The sequence below is a fragment of the Perca flavescens genome, chromosome 13, assembly GCF_004354835.1.
Source record: "Perca flavescens isolate YP-PL-M2 chromosome 13, PFLA_1.0, whole genome shotgun sequence".
Classification (NCBI taxonomy): domain Eukaryota; kingdom Metazoa; phylum Chordata; class Actinopteri; order Perciformes; family Percidae; genus Perca; species Perca flavescens.
The window spans coordinates 11,447,895-11,470,489 of NC_041343.1; the positions used below are offsets into that span (position 1 = coordinate 11,447,895).

Consider the following 22,595-nt stretch of genomic DNA (forward strand, 5'->3'; position numbering starts at 1 on the left):
ACAATGACCAAACGCAGAGTACTCACAAGAACCATTCTGATTGGCTTTTTATATAAAACCTTATGACACACTCTGTTGATGAAATCATACCAGTGTGTCATCTGTCGTGACATCTCCCCTTATGATCCATAAGAACTTCTGTAGATCAGATTAATGTATAAAGAGGTATTTATATAAAAGGGCACTTGAACATGGAGAACCACTGGAGAGATTGAGCACTTGGAAGTTACTACATGAGTGCTCTTTGTTGAGAGTAAAATCTTTGTGTTTTAAAGTAGCAGTTCTCTCTAGATGAATACTTCTTCAGAGGTGAATTCAATACACAGTGCACACTGGAATAAGTGAATTCAGACAGTGTGGACCTTGAAGTCTAATGAATAGATTTGAAGAATTCTTGGGGAGTTATTGTCAATAACATGAGACATTTCTAAATAAATGTTTGGTTTCATGTGAGTGGATAACATTTGCAAATGCAGAATATCGTTGAGCTTAAACCTATACGTTTATATTAGGAGTCTCAGCTCAATTTACTGCAATTTCTGTTAACTATGATTTTCACTCTATTGAGGACAACATGCTTAATAAATTATTAGGCATTTTCCTCCTGGCTATAAAAGATAGAATAAAAAATAGGGCATGCCCGTGGGCTTCATTTATCTTTACAAAGATTTTCCAAGTGAATCTGAAGGATATTTCTGAAGGACACTGTGTATTAGTCAGTAATTGGATGTTAATGATGACAACACTAGGGCTGCCTTACAACATTGTAGGAGTGAGCCTGTGTCTTTGATTTAAACATTGATTTGATTAGATTTGTAGATACCTTTCACCTCTGCAGAGTATTTCCATAGTGATATTGTGTGTCTGAGGAAGGATGGAGGAGCCTTCAATGGACATTTCCTAATTAGGGTGAGTAATGAGTCCTGAGCTGGGGCATGTGTGAGCACACCCCCAGGACACGGCACCCACCAGATAATGCAAATCCACCCGCAAAGCTACAATCAGTTAAAAGGGGTATTTTTATCAGCACTTACCTCATCATGCTGTCATTGAAAACTGCGTTTAGAATAATTAAACTGAAAACATATGGAAATTACTGGACATGGCCATGATTAAATAAGGTCGGCGATTATCCTGCCTTGAGGGGGAGAAAGCACATTATGCCGTTTTCAAAGCCATTTAGCGACTGAAATAAAAATTCAAACAACAGCCATGATACACTGTGATTAAACCCCCACAGCTCCCCCAAGCACCCCTCTCAGAGCTGCAGATAGCACCATTCACGAACTCAAAGCAGTGGCTAAACCACTGACCTGGAATTAATGATAAGTGAGGAAGATAGCAATGAGTGATAAAACCAATGTCACATAGCCTCAATCACAATTTTATCTATTGAAATGCTTGGACTTGATTCAGATTCACAACTGCTTTGCATCCAGATTTATCTCGGGGGATAAATCTTAACCTGATTCCAGCCTAAGTACACTTATCGCTTTCGGGAATCTGGAATCTTCAGATTTATCTCTTTGATCGCCAATACATGAAATAAATGGGGCAACTCTTAGCAGATAAGCCGTAATCATCGGTTGTTGCTCCGAACGGAATGACAGGAGTTTGATTTAAGTCCTCTGCAAAATAAAACAAAAAAAACAAGCCTGGGCCTATTTTCCCCCTCTCTTAAGGAGTTGGAGTCTTTCACTCCAGCCGATAATGACCTCCTGCTACTCACCCCTGGAACAATGTATCACCAGGTTTGACCTTTCTTTTGAACTCATGCTGAACGAACTGTGTTTACTTCTCTCTCAAACACAGAATGGTTCTCCTTGATTAAAGTAAGAGGACATCATGAAGCACCTAAATACACTCAAAAGTATGTTGAATAATGTTTAATTTGTACTTAACATTGATTTAATGTTGAATTCACTTGAGTATCTTTTGCCTCTCTGTAGTGTGTATCGTATGGTGATCATTACTGTGGACAGATGGACAAATTGCTGTACTGAAATTGGCAAAGGATTTTTTTTTTTCTTACTGATCAAAGACTCTTGGAAAAGTGATTGTGTGAAAAAATATTGAAATCTTTTGGTGGTGTAGTGTACATAGATCTCCACAACCCTGCATCTGCTGTCAAGCAGGCGGTGATTTAAGCATGAATTCCAAAGATAATTGGTAGAAACTGTTTACTCTTTTCCTTTACTTTCTGAAATGTCAGTGCTGGTTCATATTCAAAAGGCCCTCTCCCAAAACAACCTGAAATTAACTGAACATTTCATCTTTTTTACAGTTCATCTAGAACAAAGACAATTGCCTTGAAAATATGTCTTTGCGAGAGAGAATCTAGTTGTTATCCTAATTGTTGGTATATTTATATAGGATAAAATGCTTGTGATGCCATGTTTTTGTACAGTTTTATGTACATACAAGTGAAGCTTTCTAAAAGTTCTGAGAAAAGCCGATGGCATATAAAAATTGTAACATGTTTTCTTGAGATGTGCACATCTTGCCTTGGTTGGATTGACCTTTGCTGAGTCAGTGTGAATGTGGCCGTTCTATGCCTGCACTGTAGTCATTCACCGGCTCCCACCTCCTGAGGACTTAATCAGTTTTTATGTTTATTGTGAACAGTGGATCGTCTTATCTTACCAGTTTGTTAAACTCCTGTGTTCTGCTTTGTTCTGTTTTCGCATGTTGACAAATTCTCTTGTAATACTGTAAGTCCTCATGAACTTTGTAATAAAATCACTTCAGGGAAAAAATAAATGCTGTCAGTGTTTTCTTCGTTTTCAATGATTATTCATCTCTTTTGAGTGTTGAACAAGGATTTGGCTGTTACATTTGTGCAAGAGGCTTTGCAGCCTTGGAGCTACATTGTGTAAAAATGTGTCTCACTCTAGAACCCAGGCTCATTAAGAAGAACTGGTATTCTTGTCATGTGGGGACCAGCGCCTCATTTCTAAGTCAGGAAGCCCCAGAATGTTGAGAGGGAAGCATTCCAAGGATTGAAGTAGGAGAGTCCCAGGACCTATGTTCACTACTTCAACTAGAAAAACAATGTGCCCAAAGTACACAGCCCTCATCACGCACTCAGCTTAATACAGAACACTTCTTTAAAGCATTGATGAGCTGCCCATTGCTGCACATTTAGAGCAAGTCTTACAAGATCGCTGTCTGATGATGATCATTTTGATATGTGTATGTGGCTTTTCTTAATTAACGGGAGAATAGAATTGTTTTAACGGACAATGATCCACGGTTGAAAGCATTCAGTGAATGAGGAACTATTTCTATGTTTGATGTTCACGCTTCTATTCATTTCTACTGTGTTTGATTATTAGCACATAAGCTGTGAACTTAATTGACTTAATCATTGTTGCACAGATAGCTACCATATTATTTAATAATGTGTGAACTACAGTAATGTTACATGAGTGATTAAGCAATTTTAGGCCTCTTTCACAAACGGTATCCATGACCAAGTCTTGATTCACTCTTTCGTAATGTAGGCCTATATTCTCTCTCACATGATTAGAGAGAATATAGCACTATACGCCACTTTTACTCCTCACTGCTTGCAGTTTCTGCGCTCAAGGAATTTTAAGACAGCACTCATTTTTTATTCACTCAGGGTATAAAAATGGAACAAAAACCTTGTCCTCCATAATTATTAAAATGGCATAAAATGAATATATTTTTTTAACACTACAAGATGTATAAGTCAAGGTGGGAAGTAAGAGAGGTGGACAGTACTGTGAGTAACTACTCATGGTCACTTCCAAAATCCAAAGTGATACATAATAACAATAGTTTATGATATATCTAGTGTTGGGTAAGCAAATATGTGAAAAAATGAGCTAGATAGATGTAATTAATAAATGATGTATCATTTATATGGTAGTACAGTATGTCATTTCCGTGCACTTTATAATATCTAATATCAGTGTTTTCATTCATTGGTCATAAACCAAAGTATTTCGACATGATGATAGTGCTAGATCAAAAGTTAGGAGATCACCAAGGTGCACAGGGCATTAATATCTTAACCAAATTGCATGGCAGCTGTGGCTCAGGAAGTAGAGCGGGTCATCCTTTAATAACAAGACTGACGGTTAAATTACCGGCTCCTCCTGCGCGCGTGTCGACGTGTCCTTGAGCAAGACACTGAATCCCAAGTTGCTCCTGATGGGAAGGCCAGCGCCTTGCATGGCGGCTCCACCATCATCATGTTTGTGAATGGGTGCATAAGAGGCAAATTGTAAAGCGCTTTGTCCGGTAAGGTAGAAAGGCCCTTTATAAATGCATTCCATTTACCATTTAAGTCAAATACTATCCAATATTTGTTGAGACATTTGACAAATGTCACCCAGCTGGTGGCGCTAGAGGAAAAGTCAGCAAATCACAAAGTCTAAGTATAATAACAACAAAAAAGTAATCATAGTAATCTATTTAATAGGTGTTGAGATATTTTATTCTGGAACAAAGTGGTAAATCGACCAACCCACACTGCCTTGCAACCACCCAGGCTAAAAAAATCAAGTGCAGGTTATTCAGCACTAAGGCCATTGAAATTGCCTTGCATTGCCCTGCAACAGTGGACCAGCCTACTGGACCTATATTTCATTTACTTTACAGATCAAACATAGGCTATATGCACACTGAGACTGCTAAACAACTGCCAACAGAACTGTTAACAAACAGTAATTATTCTGGAAAAAGATAAAGGCAGCAATCTCTCGCCTGTTAATCTACACTCATTAGGCACATCTTTCTCAGCCATAGCTGCCAGTGAGCATTATGGCTAAGACTCCAGCCAATGTATGGCTTTGTTGCATAAAGATTTCGGTGTAGTCAATAATTGTATGCTTGCTTATTACACATTATCTCAGTGAACAGTGGCAAAAACTGACATTGAGTACAAAATGGCTACATGACAATGGCTCATCACAACTGGATCTTGCAGGTGTAAGGATCACTGTTTTTCTACAACAAATTGTATTTCCCAAATACAATATTACATTCAGATCAACATTGGATCCAATCATGTATAAATGTGAGGATATGGGCCAGTAAACCGTATTTGCTTACTTTAACATATTCAATACATACAGACATACATTACATATAGAGAACAGTTCATAGGTTACTCGAACCAAAGTTAAACAGACCTAAAGAGAGACCTCTACACACCCAGCATATACACTAGAGGCAGAGGGCTGACCACAAGCTCCCCCACACAGGCCTTTGAAAGACCATCACCCAGCCTCTTTACCTCTTTCCGAGCCCCTCTGACAGCAGACAAAGAGCTGCTGTGCGTCGTAGTGCACCTGTTTCACATAACATACTTGGCAAGCACAAGGCATAATTGTGATGCATTTTTTTTCTTCCTGTGAGAGGGAGGGTGAAAAGCATCCAAGTAGACAATCCCGGAGATGAGAGAACTCGCAATGCTACTAGGAATGAAGGATGGGTTCTGAAGAGTTTTTGACTTGGGTGCACCAAGAGAGCAAAGATCTCTCACCCTCTTAACTGATGTTAAGGCAAGCAGTAGCTGTGCCATAGACAGCAGCCCCTGCAAAGGGAGGCATCTCTAAACACTAACGTGTACGTCTATGTGAGCAGATATAAGACATAATATTTGGACATTCCGTACATGATTTGCAATGGTGGATAATTATGGAGTTACTTAGCAGTTTTGTTTATAATGCCACTGATTACAGCCTAAGAAGAAATAGTTAAAGCAATACCTCTCTGACAAAGTGTATAGGAAGTATATTTGAATGCAAAAAACTGGTACCTCATACCTCTAGATCTGTTGCATTACTCACACAAGTTCAGTTATGACACAACCTAAAACCTTAGCTAATCAGATAAATCTTGAGAAGACATGGGACTGAGTCTTGTGAGACACACAGAGGTGAGATCCATCATGGTAGCACCCCGTCACTGGGTAAAAATGGAAGATCAGCTAACACTTTTAATTAATTATTCAACAATTAGAATTTCAGTGTTCCAATATGCCATTAACACTTTATAGGAAATAGCAGAATTGAAAGCATACATCCGTCACTAGTACATTTTGGAAACTGCTGCTGGTATGCCTCTGCTAAAATGACCCTTCGCAAGCATGGAAAATAAGACAATATATAATTTTTTTAAAGTTTCCTGTGCGCCTTTTTATCCCACTCGCAAAGACGGATATGGCATTGCAGGGGGCTGCACGCGCCGCCTTTCATGGCCAACCTAGTCTGGACCACTGCCCGACCGTTAATTTCTAAATCACACAAGGTCCCCAGAAGATACTAATCCCATGCTAATAGAGTTTAGAGTTAAATCTGTCTCTCCTTTACACATGACACACACTTTTATGTCTCCTGCGATTACTGCAGTTTAGCGGCCTCTAGTGGTGGATACATGTGTGCTGTCTCCTGTGAATAAAGTTTTATGTTGAATACGCCATTTTGTTGGAAAACCACATTGGAGAGGGCTGCACGTTATATCCACCTCCATCCTCTTTGCTTACACCCTTGAGAAGGCATAATCTGTAAGTACTTATGTTCTGAAATACATTGTACATGTTATACAAGCTTCATGTAGACAATTAGTCAACTATGTTTTGATCTTCCTTAGTTGATTATCTCAGCAGTATTCAATATTCTTTCATTGGTTTATTTACATGCATTCACTTCATGTTCATAGAGATATACATTATATTGTAATTATGTGAAGCTTACACATGTCTTTTGTACTGTTTCAGTTTCACACCACTTCCATCAAGTCATCTCCTGTCTTGACCACTTATTTTTGGGAGAGTGTTTAACACGCTGCATAGATGTACATAAACATGTGGTGAGTGCAGAAGAAGAATACTGAAATTGAGGTCAGTGTCCTTACGTTTGTCAACGATAAACTCTAAATCTCCACAGCGCTGCAGAGTAAGGTCTGGCTACATCACACATACATTCTAGGATAGGAGGAAAAAGTTTACTTTAACATTAACTTGTACGTTAACCATTACGGACCCAGATGGCAGACTCATTATCACTAACGCATCAATTAACAACATATATTTAATCCATAATCTACAATTGCAAATATCATCTATGGTCCCAACATGGATGACCCTATTTCTTTCACATCCTTTATATGATATCACAGATTCTAAAATTATCATTGGATGATATTTTAACACAGTTCTTGAACCAACAATAGACTGATCAACAACAACTTGCAGGAAATGGCAATCCACTGAGAAAATAAAACTGTATTTAACAGAAAATAAATGTTCATATTTTTCACTGCCACATCACTCATTCTCCCGCACTGACTTTTCCCTCAATGGTAACTCAGTTATACAGGACATAACTGATACATCTATCCCTTCAATTGTAATAAGTGACCGTGCCTATATCTCCTTAGTTTTCCATAGTAAGCAATTTTACAAACAGCCTTCCAGATGGCACTTTAATGTCTCAGTCCTCAGAGATCCAGACTTTGACAGGTTCTTCAGGAGAGTGGGCTTCTAGATGGACACAAATTCCTTTCCCAAACAGCTCTGGAAACGGCAAAAACAGTAATACGGAGGAAATAACCTCATACTTATCTCACAAGAAGTAAAAAGAATATGAAGTATATGAAAAATATGAAGAACTGGAAATCAAACATTCAGAAAATACTTACATGAGATATAAACTGAGATATAAATTGAAATTGACTGATATAACAAATAAAATAACTGAATTTCTACCTCAGCAACTACTGAATGACACAATCCCTTCGAATAGAATAATAAATCAGTGACATATCTTGCGAAACAACTTCAACAAAAGGAAAAGAACACTAACGCAGAAAAAAAGTCATTGGGGAGCCTAGGTTTTTTGCAAATCATATCATTCCCATTTTCAACCCAAAAATTGGCTGAAACAAATAGTGTCTTCCTTAAATGCACAACAAGCTCAAGATCAAGTTCATTAGACATTCCTGTTGCAAGTGTAACTGGGCCAGAAGAGGCGTCGGCTAAATTGTGTAACAGGTCAATGTCAACAAACTCAATTCAATAAACTTTTTCACTTGTCACTACTTCTCATTCTCGAACCCAGGGGTTCCCCTTAATCACAGGCAAGACCACAATTAAAATCAGAGACGTGGATTCAGGAATAAAAGTTAAACACTAATGCCTGGAAAATTAAAAAAAGGCTATATAAAACAATCTTTAAAAGTGGAGGAACAATTAAAAACGACCTGAAGAGGGGCTTTAGTCAAACTGGGGAGGCACCTTAGGCAAGTTGTCTAAACGTTCACACACAGCAAAGGCACCCTTAAGGGAAATGCATGCAAATATGAGAAAAATGAGACACATAGCCCCGTGTGCTAAAACAGCTGTAGCCACTATTATAAGAACCTGCTTTTACACTCGTATAAGAGATCCTAAAATGAATAGTCCTCCAAACATGAAACTGAAGGCAAACTGAAAAACCAAAATGCTATATTAAATTACAATAAAAAGCCAAGTAAAACAGTTGGAAGGCTGTGCAAGAGAAACCATGTAAAAGTCAAATAAAACAAGACAGTAAAATTCGAGTGAGCTAACAGAATGAGTTACTGATAATTTAACCCAGACAAAGCAGCAGTGGCAGTCTCTGCTCTGCAGGGACACAAAGATGTGCGTTAATTTTGGTCACGTGTATTCAAATATGAATTAAAATCAACCAGTACTAACAAATAGGATACCTTGGATGTACACAACACAAAGCAAAGCTCTTAGCACAAAAGAGACAAGAATCCAGCATCTTTCCACAGGCACCATTAGATACCTCAGTGTTACTTTCTCCCAAGCTGTCAGAGCTGGTAAACTTCAACCCATGTATCAAAACATTAGAAGACAACATCAACAGGTGGATGAAACTACTAACATCATTAATAGAAATAATACAAAAAAATTTACAGCAATTTAATTGTAATGTATATGTGTAATATATATGTATAATACATTCTTAATAAAAAATAAACCCAACCTACCACTATTTCAGTATAACATAAACCACTGAAGACATATTGCAGTCAAAAATAATGCACCGAATGGGTCTTTCAACATCATCTATTATTCTACATTTTAATCAATACATCTTCCTTTACCATTTTTTTATGAATTTATATATTTTCTTCTGCCAACTACTCCCACTTACTGACAATCTACATTCTCTACATATTCATACACACTTACCATATAGGCCTACTTGTAACCACACAGGATAGTCTGCCTTCCTTTGCATTGCATCTTATGTCACCGCAGTCTTAACCTATACAATTATACATAGGTCTAATATTGTTCGCTGGAGTCCCTGTTTGTACATTCTGTCCTGTGACAACTCTATCTATCATCCACTCTGCTATTATTTTACAATTGCCTGCTCCAAGGTTCTCCAATGCGCTCCTTTTAAAAGGAACTTGCATGAGTAACTTTACTGAGTTAATTAGCTCTGATGCCGTGCTTAACTTGCTGCTAATTTCAGCCTACCCTGCTGCCTAGGGAGTGAGAGGAAGCCAATATTATCAGTAGCATAAAAACCTTAAAGCTTGACATGGGGCATCTAGCTTGGTGTGCATAGAACATCATCTACTCCATTGATACATACAGTACTGCATGCTGAACTACAGCACAGTGACTGGTAGACTAAGGATGCTCTTTTATAATTTCTACAAACCCAGTGTACCCAGTGTTGAAATAACAAGACTTAAAGTCAAAACTGGTAGAGTACGATGGTATGTGTTGGACTACTTGCCCAAATGCCTAATTGTTACAATACAATAAGTTTTAGTGGCTTTTGTCAGAAGGGAGCTTTTTGTATTATTCACAGATATTTTGTGGTCTCAGTAACACTCCTTCAATTGTTACTGAGGTATTACAGCATTTCTACTCTCCACTGAATTTTAACTCAGGGTAAGGGGCTCCATTTTCTAATTTATTAGTCTATTAGACTTGCTCGGCATTTCACTTCACTGTTGTAGTGAAAGATGACATAACTGGCACCTTCAAGACCTATTTGCTGCTGGAAATTTCTCCTGTGGCAGGCACTGGGCTTCTCAGAATTGCCGTGTAGGCCTGGCTTTCTATCTATCAATTATTAATGTGTCTATGTTCTACTGGACACCCTCTTACTTGAGGGATGTGCTGTCTCAGTATTATGGTTATTATCTGCTTTTTGACTCATGGAAGTGTTTTCTATTCAGGAGAGTCACCTGGAATTTGGAAAGAGAGACTCAAGACCATGTGGTAATTGACAACACAATAAAGATGAGGCCAGGAAGATGATAAATTTAAGATGTTAAATTGAATCAATAACTCCATACATATCTCATGAGCAGCCTGACTGTATAATTGAGTTTAACAGATCATATTCATTTTACAGTGTAGTAGGATGGCATCAACTGTGAGATCTATATATATTTTTTTAAGTTTAAAAAGTGTGAATATCAAACTGAGGCATTTCAATAAATCTACCTACTTACTACCACATTTGAGACTGGAGGCCGGCCTAATATTATGTTTTAGCTATTAATTACTCTCTGATGAAGACATATCCTGTACCTACACGTAATCTTGGAATGACTCAAATATACAGTACACTAAGACACAGGAAGTAGCTTATAGACGCCAAGTATCAAGTTATATGTATAGTGAAAATAACAAAAATTACATTGAGCTGACACATGAGCATATTAAAGCAGTTTTTTTTTTTTTAAAGCCAAGGACCCCTTAACAGAAAGAGAGACAGAGCATGGACCCCTTACTACGTATTGCATAAAATTAAGTTGCATATAAAACAGGGCCTACAATAATGTGTAGAGTGGCCTACAGCCTTTATACATACATTTTTGCATAGAGTACAAAAGTTATTAAAATAAGAATTGTTGGCACCAGTGAACTCAAGAAAAATGACAATGTTTTTTTTTGTCAACAACTAAAAATTAAATGATAATAATAATTAAAGAGGCAAGCAGCGACGACGGGCCCTCATCAAAATTTTTAGAGTTTTCGTGCATCCTAAAGTCCTCAAACAAGTGTTCGTATAATGAAGATTTTTGCACAAAAACCAAGATTTTGGAAATTTTTGAATTTTGTAATTTTTTCAAAAATAGCTCCATGGAGTTCAAGATGAGACCTATGTTGCCTCAAAAGTTGGTATATTAACTTTTTTCGGAATTAAGGCGCACGTTAGGGGGCGCTATGGAGCCCCCTGGCAACGCCCGAGGCCAAGCACTACAGAACTTTGCAATTTTCACCAGTTGTGACAGGTGTACAAATTTGTGTGAGTTTTTGTGCATGCTAACGCCCACAAAAATGCGACAAAGGACTCGGAAAAATAATAATCTGATGAAAAACAATAGGTTCCTTCGCACTTTCAGTGCAAGGCACCGTTGGGGCCTTGCACTTTCGTGCTCGGGCCGTAATAATATCTCACACAAGATTCTATGTCATACAGTCCATTAGCTGTGAAAGGGGGCATGGCTAAAGCATAGAGGGCGGGCCAAACCATAACCAATGAAAACGGAAGTCTCTGCTGAGTTCAATGATACCTCACACAATAGTGTACATCAAACGGGTCATTTGTTATGAAAGGGGCGTGGTTTAACCATAGGGGGCGGGCCAAACCATAAACAATGAAAAAGGAACTCTGCTGAGTTCAATAATACCTCAAACAAGGGTCTACCTTAAACGGTTCAAATGTTATGAAAGGGGGCGTGGCCTGGGTACATGGGCGTGGTTAAAGTATAGTGGGCGGCTCAGTGTCACATGTAGACCACACATAAGTTTCATGTATATTGGATGATGTTTGTCATATAAGGCTGATTTCCTGTTGCCAACGGGGGGCAATATGACCAAAAGTCAATTTTCGCCTGTAGGTGTCCTCAGGCCTGGACCCGTTTCTCAAACGTGAGAAATTTCTGGCAGATATGACAATGTACTCTAAAGTTACAACAACTTCTTCGTTCATCAATAAATGCTCCAAATGGCCACCACGCCCACACCGTTTGACAAAAAGTTTTTCTTTTAATAACTTTTTTAAGATGTTGAGATGGTACAGACCAAATTTAAAGTCCATAGGATGACATCTCTAGGAGGAGTTTGTTAAAGTATAGCACCTTGAGTTTTAGGTCTACTTCCTGTTGCCGCTAAGACTTTGAGTAAATATCGGCCTTTATTTGTCCTCAGGGTTGGACTCTTATGAATCCTGAAAGTTTTGAGCCAATTGGACAATGTACACTCAAGTTACACCCACTTCCTGTTTCGATGGCAAAACACACAAAATGGCCGCCCCACCACGGCCATGCCCTATGAAGAAAAGTTTTTCTTTTAATAACTTTTCATCTTTAACGTATTAAGATGGCACAGATCATAAAAATGGCGGACTTTCTGTTGGGTTTAGGGTATTGCTCCAATGAGTTTTTTGTACATTTTGATATGCTACATATGTGTACCAAGTTAGTCTACGTTAAACTGCAGGGGCTCAATTATAGGGGGCGCTAGCAAGCCATTTTTGTTGCCCTATTCCTGAAACCCTTAAAATACGTACATTTTCACCAGGATTGATGCAACCGCCAATTTTGGTGAGTTTTTGAGTACGTTAAGCCCCTCAAAAAGGCGATTCATTTGACAGAAGAAAGGAAAGGAAGAATTCTTTCAGTTTCAATAGGGCCTTCGGCGCTCGGGCCCTAATAATTCCTTCAGTTTCAATAGGTCCTTTGCCGCTGTCGGCGCTCGGGCCCTAATAAAATCAGGTGCTAAAATTAACACTGCAGGTTATATTTGGAACGCACAGACATACTACCAATTATGTGGTAGGTTTGAAAAACATGTTCTTCCCCATCAAGCTCAATATTGCTTTTTCCCAATACTTGCGAGTTTCAGGCATGTTTAAACTTTTAGCGTCTTTGCCAGCTAATCTTGACAGTTCATATGCATAGTCATAATTGTGGATCATACAGGGTCACAATGGTCCTACAGTGAAGAAGCCGTCCATGAATCATTGGAAATTTATAGACGCTCCCTTTAGCAAGTTTTTGCTTTATTTCATCCATTACTGACCGTTAGGCTAATGCAACACATCGGCTACGCTCTGCCTCTCTTTCTCTTTTCCTGCTGGGCATAGTGTGTCCTACTTGGAACACATGACACACATAGATGCAGACCATTGGCAACAAAAGAGAGCAATTTCTTCAGAAATTGTATTTGAAAATAACCAAACCTGAACACGACTTGAGGCTGGAGCGCACCAAAAAAAAACCAAACCTGATACTTTGTTGAGGTCCATCGGGTCAGTTTGCAGAACTGCACTGCAGGGGTGATGATGATCCATTTTGAACATCCGTTCCAAAGATTTTGCATATATCTGTAAGATAAGTGGGGCAAAAAATGACTAACCTATTTGTTCAGACCTTAAGACAGAAAGCTTTCAAAGCTCTCCCCCTGCAGAGTTACTTTCAATATGGTGCACTATTGTACTTCAGTAGTAGCCTACACAAGTCTAATACTGAGGTTTGGAGGAAAATTGTTCCTCTGGTGGATTGTAGAGGCCCTCACTCTACAGGTTTGCGTACATTTTTCAGCTCTCCAACATTTCCACGAATATATCTATTACCGTATAGATGTCCATCATAGAGCTGCAGGAAGCGCTGCAGGGAAACACTGCTCTTCTGTAGCCTTTTCCTCAAGATGAAAACACTACTCGGCTACTGCTGCTGTTGCCGTGGAAACCTGGTCACTCTCACTCTTTTACCCACACTCTTCACCACTCGCTTCATTAAGTGCGTTGCTGCTGGCAATTAGAATAAAACCAGCGGCAGGGATGGCTGTCTGGAAATGCAGTCTCCAATTAAATACTTTCAAGTAGCAATGTTTCTTCAAACTACATCTGCTCTCTATATAATAAACCATGCACCTGGGACCTATGCTTTTAAAAGGCTGCACTATGGTTGCTATACTGATGAATGACTTCAAAATCCGCGTTCTTTAGTACCGTGAATACAAATGTAACATGGATCAGACGCTGCCTTGTTACTCTGATGCTTTTTTCAAGCTTGCTCTGCGCTCACAAAAGCAAAACAATGTTCCAAACAGTGTCACGGCTATTTCACAGGAGGAGAAAAATGCCTGAGTGATCAATTCAAATCTGCATCCTTGTGTGTGCACTATAACTTCAAATACTTGAGAGAGAAACACAGAGCGGTTCTGTTGCTCATTCATTCAAGGCCATTTCTATATAAATGATTGATATCAAAAATATAAGTGGAACGAATGACGACTACAAGTCTTTAAATCTGATCACACTCATCCATTTATATTGCTGTCCGACATTTTTTACTTTGATTAACCGACGATGTTATTACAGCATTAAAATTGATGAAGTAAATTTAAGTGAATCACAATTACAGGACGTTGGCTTTAAGTGAATAAGTACTCTTGAGAAGTGCACTTGGTATGTTTCATATGCAACATCATCATTAATTTATTCTTGTCCGTCAGTTGATCTCACACATACTAAAAAGTGTGTGTATGTGTGTGTGTGCGTGCGTGTGTGTGTGTGTGTGTGTGTGTGTGTGTGTGTGTGTGTGTGTGTGTGTGTGTGTGTGTGTGTGTGTGTGTGTGTAGGTGGCGGGCTGGGATCACAACTGTATGTGTATCAACCGGCACTGAAAGCGGTCAGTGCAACCTCTCCCTACTCAGCCGAGTCTGTGCAGCTTTGCATCACTCATTTAACACTCTATTACCTCCCACCTGAGCACACTCTCAGTCATTACTGAATTACCTACAAGCTATCCATTTAATTGACAGACCTTTTTGTCGTGCGACAAGCCCTCAAACAGTCAGGTCAAACATGATTGCTGATTCCAGAACAATTTAAGGTGCATGCAGTCAAATTGATAATACAATCAACAGTATCAGAACATGTATCTTAAAGATAATTAATTCAACCCATCTTTTGGTTATTTTGTATCATTTTAAGACTATGACTCCTGTAGCTATTAATTAGTTAAATTAATCCATCATAACCCACAATACAGATTCACTTCCTGCCAAATCTACTCCACAAATGTGAACCCTTCAACAGTCCTCAGATTTAGCTGTTACCCTCAGTTCCTCTGAAAATCTCAGAAAATAAATGTCAGAGATAATATTTTCACTTGAGTAAATATTTGTCTAAATAGTGCCAGTGGATGGAATGTTTCAAAATTAATTCAAACAATGAGGCGCACTGCCACCAAGACCAAGAGGGCTTGTTATGATGCGACGGCACTGAGTGAAATTGAATTTGTTGCAATGATTTGTTTTCACAAGGAAAAGACCGAATGACTGTGAGGTGAAAGGATAGATTGTTTACTTTAATCAAAGATATCAATATAAAAGAAAACACTTCAGCACACAGTGGCTACATTAAATTATGTCAAAAGAAATTGGTCAGATAATAAGTCAGACATCTTCTCGTGCAATTACCCAGCTGTGAAACCCCAAGCGTGTTGCTTTTCAAAGAATTCTAATAGGAATTCATTTTTGACTTTTCCTATGCCTAAAATATGCCTACTGGCCTATAGGTATGGTAGCCAACCACAGATACAGTTAAGTTTAAGGATTAACTGTGCCTTCCACATGTATGTTTGACATTAAAACATGATGATATATGAATATGTAAATAGTGGCGTAGTATTATAGGGCACCATACAAGGTATGTGTATAGGCTTTAGGCCACCCTACACGTTATTGTAGGCCCAGTTTATTATGCAACTTAATTTTACACAATATATGTAGTAGGGTATCCCCGCTCGTATCTCTTTCATGTTAGGGGTCCTTGGCCTAAAAAACGTTAAAGTCCCCTGGCTTAATTAACGTTCTTAAAAGCTGTAATGATAACCAAAGGTTCCATTGTTTTGGATCATTAATTCATTCATTCATTCATTCAAAAGTAGGGACCTGTAGCTCCATTCTTCACATCAAATCTGCAATTTCCACGTGAAGGGAAGAAAAATTTACACTTCAAAAGATTAATAAAACAACATGTATTTCTATTGACATGAGCCAAGCCTTGTTCACAGATACCAGCGGGGCCCCTGCACCCCTCCCTTATGCACCTGCTGGCTTTCAGGGTTGGGGCTGACGAGTTAATGCGGCTCAGGTGTTGTAATTGAAGATTGCCACCAGCTGGTTGTGGTGTAGCTTGGCAGGGCAGAGCAAGCCGAGTTGGCGGTCAGGCTGAACAGGTGAGCAGTGCTTCAGTGCTGCTGGCCTCTGTTCACAATGAGCCCCTTGTTCGTGGAGAGGCACTTGTATCTCCAGGCACCACACACACATAATGGCTCTAACAGTGAAATAACAAAAAAGAAAATGAGCGCTTCATTGAATGTTAATTTGAATCTGAAGATACTCTAAAATTAAAACCAACTAACCTCATTAGCATCATCTTGTTGAACATTTGAAGTAGGAAGAGAATGGAGCCATGATATCAAACAGTACTTTATTGTCCAAATAGTTTCTAGGCTGACTGTACCACCAAATATTCACTTAGTTTAATGTAAACCCCCCCCACACGCTCAAAGGCATGTGGGCCAGTCGCGATTCGTATTAGATTAAATCAGACACAAATTCTCTCCCAAATTCTCTGACAGCCAGGGAGAGCCTGCTCAGTACCTCTTAAAGGATCCATTTAATACTTTCCATTTACATCTTTAAACCTGACAAACATGACATTTAAGTAGTAATCTATTAAGCCACCACTACAGGTCCAAATGGAATTAACACAGTTTGCATTTGCCTCAGATGTATTCAGCATATACATAGATGTTCTCAGATGTTTAAAGTACATTAGCAGTTTCTCCCTACTCTCATACTCATTTCCATTAACAGCTTAAGCTGTGCATGTACAATATCTACTTCTCTCTGCAATAACTAATAAAGGTTCTCGACAATGGAGGTCATGACGGGATTTTCTTTTTTTTCTCAAGTGCCCACTTGAATTTCAGTTAGTTTTACTACAAGAACTCCAGCCAAATCTATTACAAGCACCCATATGTTAAAAAAACATGGGGTTTCATGAAAACCTTTTCCTTTTTAATATGAATAAGTGAAAACTATCCAAAAACAAAAATTAAGCATATTAATAACATGTCTTATGCAACTGGACTAATCTGGAGTAGGCAGGCACGCAAGGGTACATAATGTACATGCTTGCACAACACAAATACAAATGTTTCTTAATCTTTTTATTAAACCTTTTTTTTGGCTGCTGCTGTTGCCAGAGGGACATACTGTAGAATTTGCAAGCAAAGAGAGAGTAGTATCTTGCCCATTGAAAAGCAGCAGGCATAAGAAGTTAGGATTCTGTGGTTATGGGACAGTTTGTGTAACCACCAGCATTCCCTGCAGCTCTCAAAAAAATGTAAAAATCGATCATTACATTTATACGCTGTGGCACTCGGGTGGGGATGGGTGCAAGCCAGCACCTTATGCCTCTCAAAGGACTACAGTGGCACTGCACCATGAGGAGCAGCAGCACTTTGTAGAGAGACAAGTCAGTAAACAGTTACTTAGGCCAGCAGGTTGTTTGTCAAGTGCAATTACAGGAAAAAAAGAAAAAAAAACATTTTTGAGACTCGTGTTACCCAATTCAAACCAGGTAGAGATTGGAATGGAAAGCCAACTTAAATGATTGAGGATGGATTGGAAGAGGTATGTGCTCCACTTAATACTTTATATAATACGAGTTTCTGTAAAGAACCACAAAAAGGGCCAGAATAAGCTGTTCACAAAAGCAGGAGGTAAATGAAGACAGAGGCAGACAGGGACTGACAAGGGCCATGAAATATACATGTTTGTCCTGAAATAGAAGAGATATAAACAAGATGCCAATAAAGACTGAAATAGGTAAATAAATAAATAAATACCATCCATAAAATTTGCTAACGATTTGAAAGAACGATTGCTTATTGCTAAAACAAAAAGAGCAAAGAAATAGGTCACAGTATCAGAGCATGTTTAATTAAGATTCAAGATTTTCCGTCAACTAAAATGGCATAACACATCCAACGTCATCTGTAAGAACAGAAGAAATCTCACAGCAAATGAAATGTTAAACAAGAGCTATGTGTAGAATGCCTGGGGGCATTACAGTCTGTTGTTAGAAGATAGTCTTGGCTTATTATGACTCACAGGCCGTGATTTGTAATTAAATATTAAGTCTAATTAGCAGAATCTCTCCTGGTGAGTAATTCGTAGCATCAGAGTATCCTTCGATAACTTCAAATGCTAGTTTTAGTGTAGATCTAGTGTTAAAAAAAAACTAATTTATTGTCCAAATAAAAGTATGTAGTTCTCACAAGTTATTCTGTTCATCATGCCTGCTGCATTGACTGCAATGTAAAAGGGTTTCCAGGTATATAACAGAGAAAGTCGTTTCAACGATTGAGGTGGTTTCATTATGTTTAACTAAAAAAGTAAGGAAGCTTGTTAGGGAGTGTTCCGGAGGAATATTAGCTTTCCTTCCATTATTCCTTGTAATAGTTATTTAGGTGCAGAGTTCACAGCCCATTCATCTGACACTCAAAACTAATCACCTGTCTCATACACTCCGTAAACCTTTGATAGAGGCCTATAGGTGATAGAATAATTGGTTGTGGTTCACTTTCTTCCAGGAGGGAGATGTTGAACCTTTTTGTTTTATGACTTCTTCTTCTCTCTGAGGGTATTTAGTTTTTAGGTGGCGGTGGAATCATGTGCAAAATAAAAAACACCCGGATTTTGCAGTCAGCGAGTTGAATTTGCTGAACGGAGAGAGCCAACTGTCACTCGAGCAGATCCAAATATCTGATTGTCTCATTATCTTAACACCACATTATCTCTGTGTGAGACGTCACTTCATTTGGTTGCAGCAACCTTTTATTTCAACGGGGTTTTAATTGGCAAATTAATTTGCGAGTACCCACAAATCTCATAACTAATACGCTGCTCTGTTTAAACACTGCTGATTTTGTTCATAATCCAATGATAAGTTTAAAAGTGCCATATTTAAACGTTATATTTAAGTAACGGTTGTATTAGGTTGGATAAAATGTCCAGGAGCCTTTTGCATTTTACAGTTTTTGAAGATTTTTCTAACTGCAGTCCAACTTTTATCGACTAACACTATCTGTGCTGAGATGTCCTTTCAGTGGGGATCAATATTAGATAGTAGCAAATTGTATATCATCAATGTATTCAAAGCCTTTAAGTGTGTGCTTACTTAGTACACTTTTACCCTAAAGAGCATTCAGTACAGAAACATATTGATGTTATTTCCAAATGATGCATATTACACTGTCACATGAAGTAAGTATTCCCACTCTGCTCCCTATTCTATTTGTCTATCGTTCTCCACACACACATTCCTACTGTACTATACAGTAATCACTAGTGGATTGTAACCCTAACAAATGGCTGACCCACTCCCCTGAAGTGACAGAATGTAACCTTTAGGAGGAACTGCCCCATCTCCTCAGGGACAGTCAGTGTAGACACCAAATTCACAGTGACCAAGTCTTTTATAAGGCATCCGAAAGGGCACCGGCTTGTTTTGGGGGATCCAGCTCATAGATGTCAAACCCTGGGAGCTTTGCCTGTTCACCGCTTGATAATTGGTCATCTACAGTATCTACTCTCCTGTGATGATCAGTTTAGTTCCAGCTCTGTGGGTCAGTCATTTATTTTTGTTCTCAATGCTGCTTGTTTGTTTCCAGTTGTGTAGTCAGCTGTTTACTTCTGGTCCTATGATCAGACATTTATTTCTGGTGCTGCAGTCAGTGGTTTACGACTGGTTTCAAGGACATTGCAGTAGATGTGTAGTGCTGCAGCCATTTTCTGCCTGATTTTATTAATTGACTTTAGACCTATTTAATGCACTGGAAACATTGTGAGGAATGGAAATTGCGGTGGGACTGTGTTGTTTGGAAAGCTGGAAGCTGTACTGTATTGCCTTATGTATAGCTGGGAGCTGGACAGCATTGGTTGATAAATGTCTGAAAGATAAACTGCATTGCTGGCTTAACTTTGTTTGAGGGGGCGGCTTAAGGAGTGTGAAGAGTTGGAATGATAGGAAAGGGATAAAGGGGGCAAAATATAGTGCAAGCAATAAAAGGTGTTTAAATGAGACTTGTAGTGTAAGGAAGTGTATGAGTTGATGTGTCATTTAAGGGTCTAGTTGGACCTTTTATATTGAAATTCCATTTTATTTCAGGGCTCCAGTAAGCTTGTGTTTGTGTCTGGGGGCTTTTATAAAAAAAAGATTCCCCTATTAAAAACTTCTTTCTAGGGGACACAAAACGTTAAAGCACTAAACATAATGATATATCTGTGTGTGAACTCCTAAAATTATGTGTGTGTGTGTGTTAGAAGATGGGCCGGGTTTGGACAGATATTTAAAATGATGTTCGGGTTAGGCTCGGTCACATCAGCGCGATAAGGCATTGAACAGTTTAAATTTAAAAAAGCTTATTATGTAGGTGCGCGCCTGTGTTAACGTGCGCTTGTTTCCCCGTGTGCGCTGTTGCGCTCATCTGTCGACATTTCCGAATGCCTTCCTACAGTTGCTTAATAAAAGCGGGCTCTCCGCACAAACAAACGTAATTGTGTCATGAGTATGAGAGAAAAAAAATGTGATTTTAACTGTGTATGGCTCGGGTCGGGTTCGGACATAAATATCTTAATGCCTGTCGGGCTCGGGTCAGGTTCGGTTACTGCTCTGTCGGACGTGGGCCGGGCTCGGACAGAAAAATGCAGCCTGATCCGTGCGTGCGTGCATGCGTGTGTGTGTGTGGGGAAATAGAAGTTACAATTAAAGATGTTGAAATGTAACAACAACACAGGTGGTCAGTACACACCACAGAGGCAAGTCAAATTAGCAAATCTCAATCAGTTGTGGGTTCCCACCTGCAATTAAAGGTTGCCATGGTGATGGTAACCGCTGAGTGACTGCTTGGTCAAACAGTTCATCTAATGGAGATTAAGCTGAGGGACACTCTGTCTTATTATTCAAATACTGTAATGCCTATCCCCTACTGAACATGTTGCTGTAAAACATGTGTTTGTGGTGTCAAAAATGTGGAAACTGGAGTTGGCTTCTGGTCTAGGTTTATATTAGAGTCAGCGGGGTGGCACTCTTGTCACTTTGAGGATCATATGCAAAATGTGTAAGTCCTTAAATAGTTACATTGATTGAAAGAGGACAAATTGTTCTGTGTGTCGATGAAAAAAGAAAATTGTAGAGGTACGAGTGAGATACATTTTGAAGAAGAGTTTAACAGCTTAACTCCACTCTGTGTGGAATGTCACCCACTATAACACTGAACATTCTGTCCCTTCATTTGAATTGGGGAATTATTATCTATATATAAATATTTTGGAAACTATGAAAAATACAAACACTTAAAGTGCTATATATCTTGGTGATTTTCCAGTGTGTGCAAATGTATGTATGAATGTGTGGGCTCTTTCAAATACCTGCTTCGTCGAGACTGTGAAATGTAAATAGAAAAGTAGAATGTTTAGAGAAGTTGTGTTGCAGTGAGTTGCAGCTGTGTGTGTGTGAAATGAGGTTGAGTGGGAGACACCCTTATGCACAATATTGAATGGAGAGTGGGATCATACCAGGATGAGTCAGCTCTGTAAATGCAGAGAGGGAAGTAGCTTATATATTGACTGGAAATGGGCTTGGCGTCTCTGGTCAAAAAGATATGAGATCTATATGACAGCAATACCTTGAGGCCTTTTGAGAAACTCTCTGCCTAGAATTCAAACTGCTGGTTAATCAGTGATGGAGGTATCACCTAATTGGCAGTCTCTGAGGAAAATACATTTGGGGTGAGGGTTGCTCTTGCATGAGAACAAAATATTGATCAATTGGTATATTGCTCTCTTTTAGTAGGCAAGTTTATTAAACCTACTGCTTTAAAATCACTACAGGGATTCATTTACAGATCATCATTGGTTCAGCTTATAAGAATTCCAAATTTATTTCTTATGGGGATAAAGACTACATCCATTCACTTTACAATCATTATCAGTTCTATTGGGCTCCCTCAACTCAATCTGAGAGGGAATCCCAAGTGAGGAAGGCACTTTCACTCTGTGATAGTTTGCTGATAAAGATTTTAGCTACCCATTCAAGTTTGGTTTGAGAAGACTGTAGGTGTAAAATACCCATACTCATCCAGTTTCTTTTTGTTAGGTAACCAAACCCCTCAGTAGTTTACTTTCACATGTGACAACACAGGTCAGACATCACTTATGGTCAGCTGGACATTAGTTAAAAGCGGCTAATATCAGTATCTTTATAAGACTATTGAATGTGAAAGAGATATTAACACAAAGGCAATTATCACCCAACTGCACTTTCCTTCACCTCTAAGAAACGTCTTGTTAAGCTCTCTTTAGTTTGTTTGCTTGTCTTCAATATTACAGTTTAGGTTCACTCTAACTGCTATCATAGCAGTATTTTGGTCCATAACACCAAACAAGAGACACAGGTCGTGACTAGCCGTGAACATAGTTAAGATGCTAAAGAGCCAGCTGTTTCCCTCTG

At 38.8% G+C, this 22,595-nt stretch overlaps 1 long non-coding RNA gene across 1 annotated transcript in view; it reads left to right on the forward strand.

Annotated features, from left to right (window-relative positions):
* Positions 1-6,448: 6,448 nt before the first annotated feature.
* Positions 6,449-22,595, forward strand: part of LOC114567135 (uncharacterized) — a 104,102-nt gene continuing 87,955 nt past the window's right edge. Inside the window, exons 1-2 of the long non-coding RNA XR_003694125.1 lie at positions 6,449-6,538; positions 6,752-6,843. This is a non-coding gene — a long non-coding RNA (uncharacterized LOC114567135). The remainder of the gene's footprint in view (positions 6,539-6,751; positions 6,844-22,595) is intronic.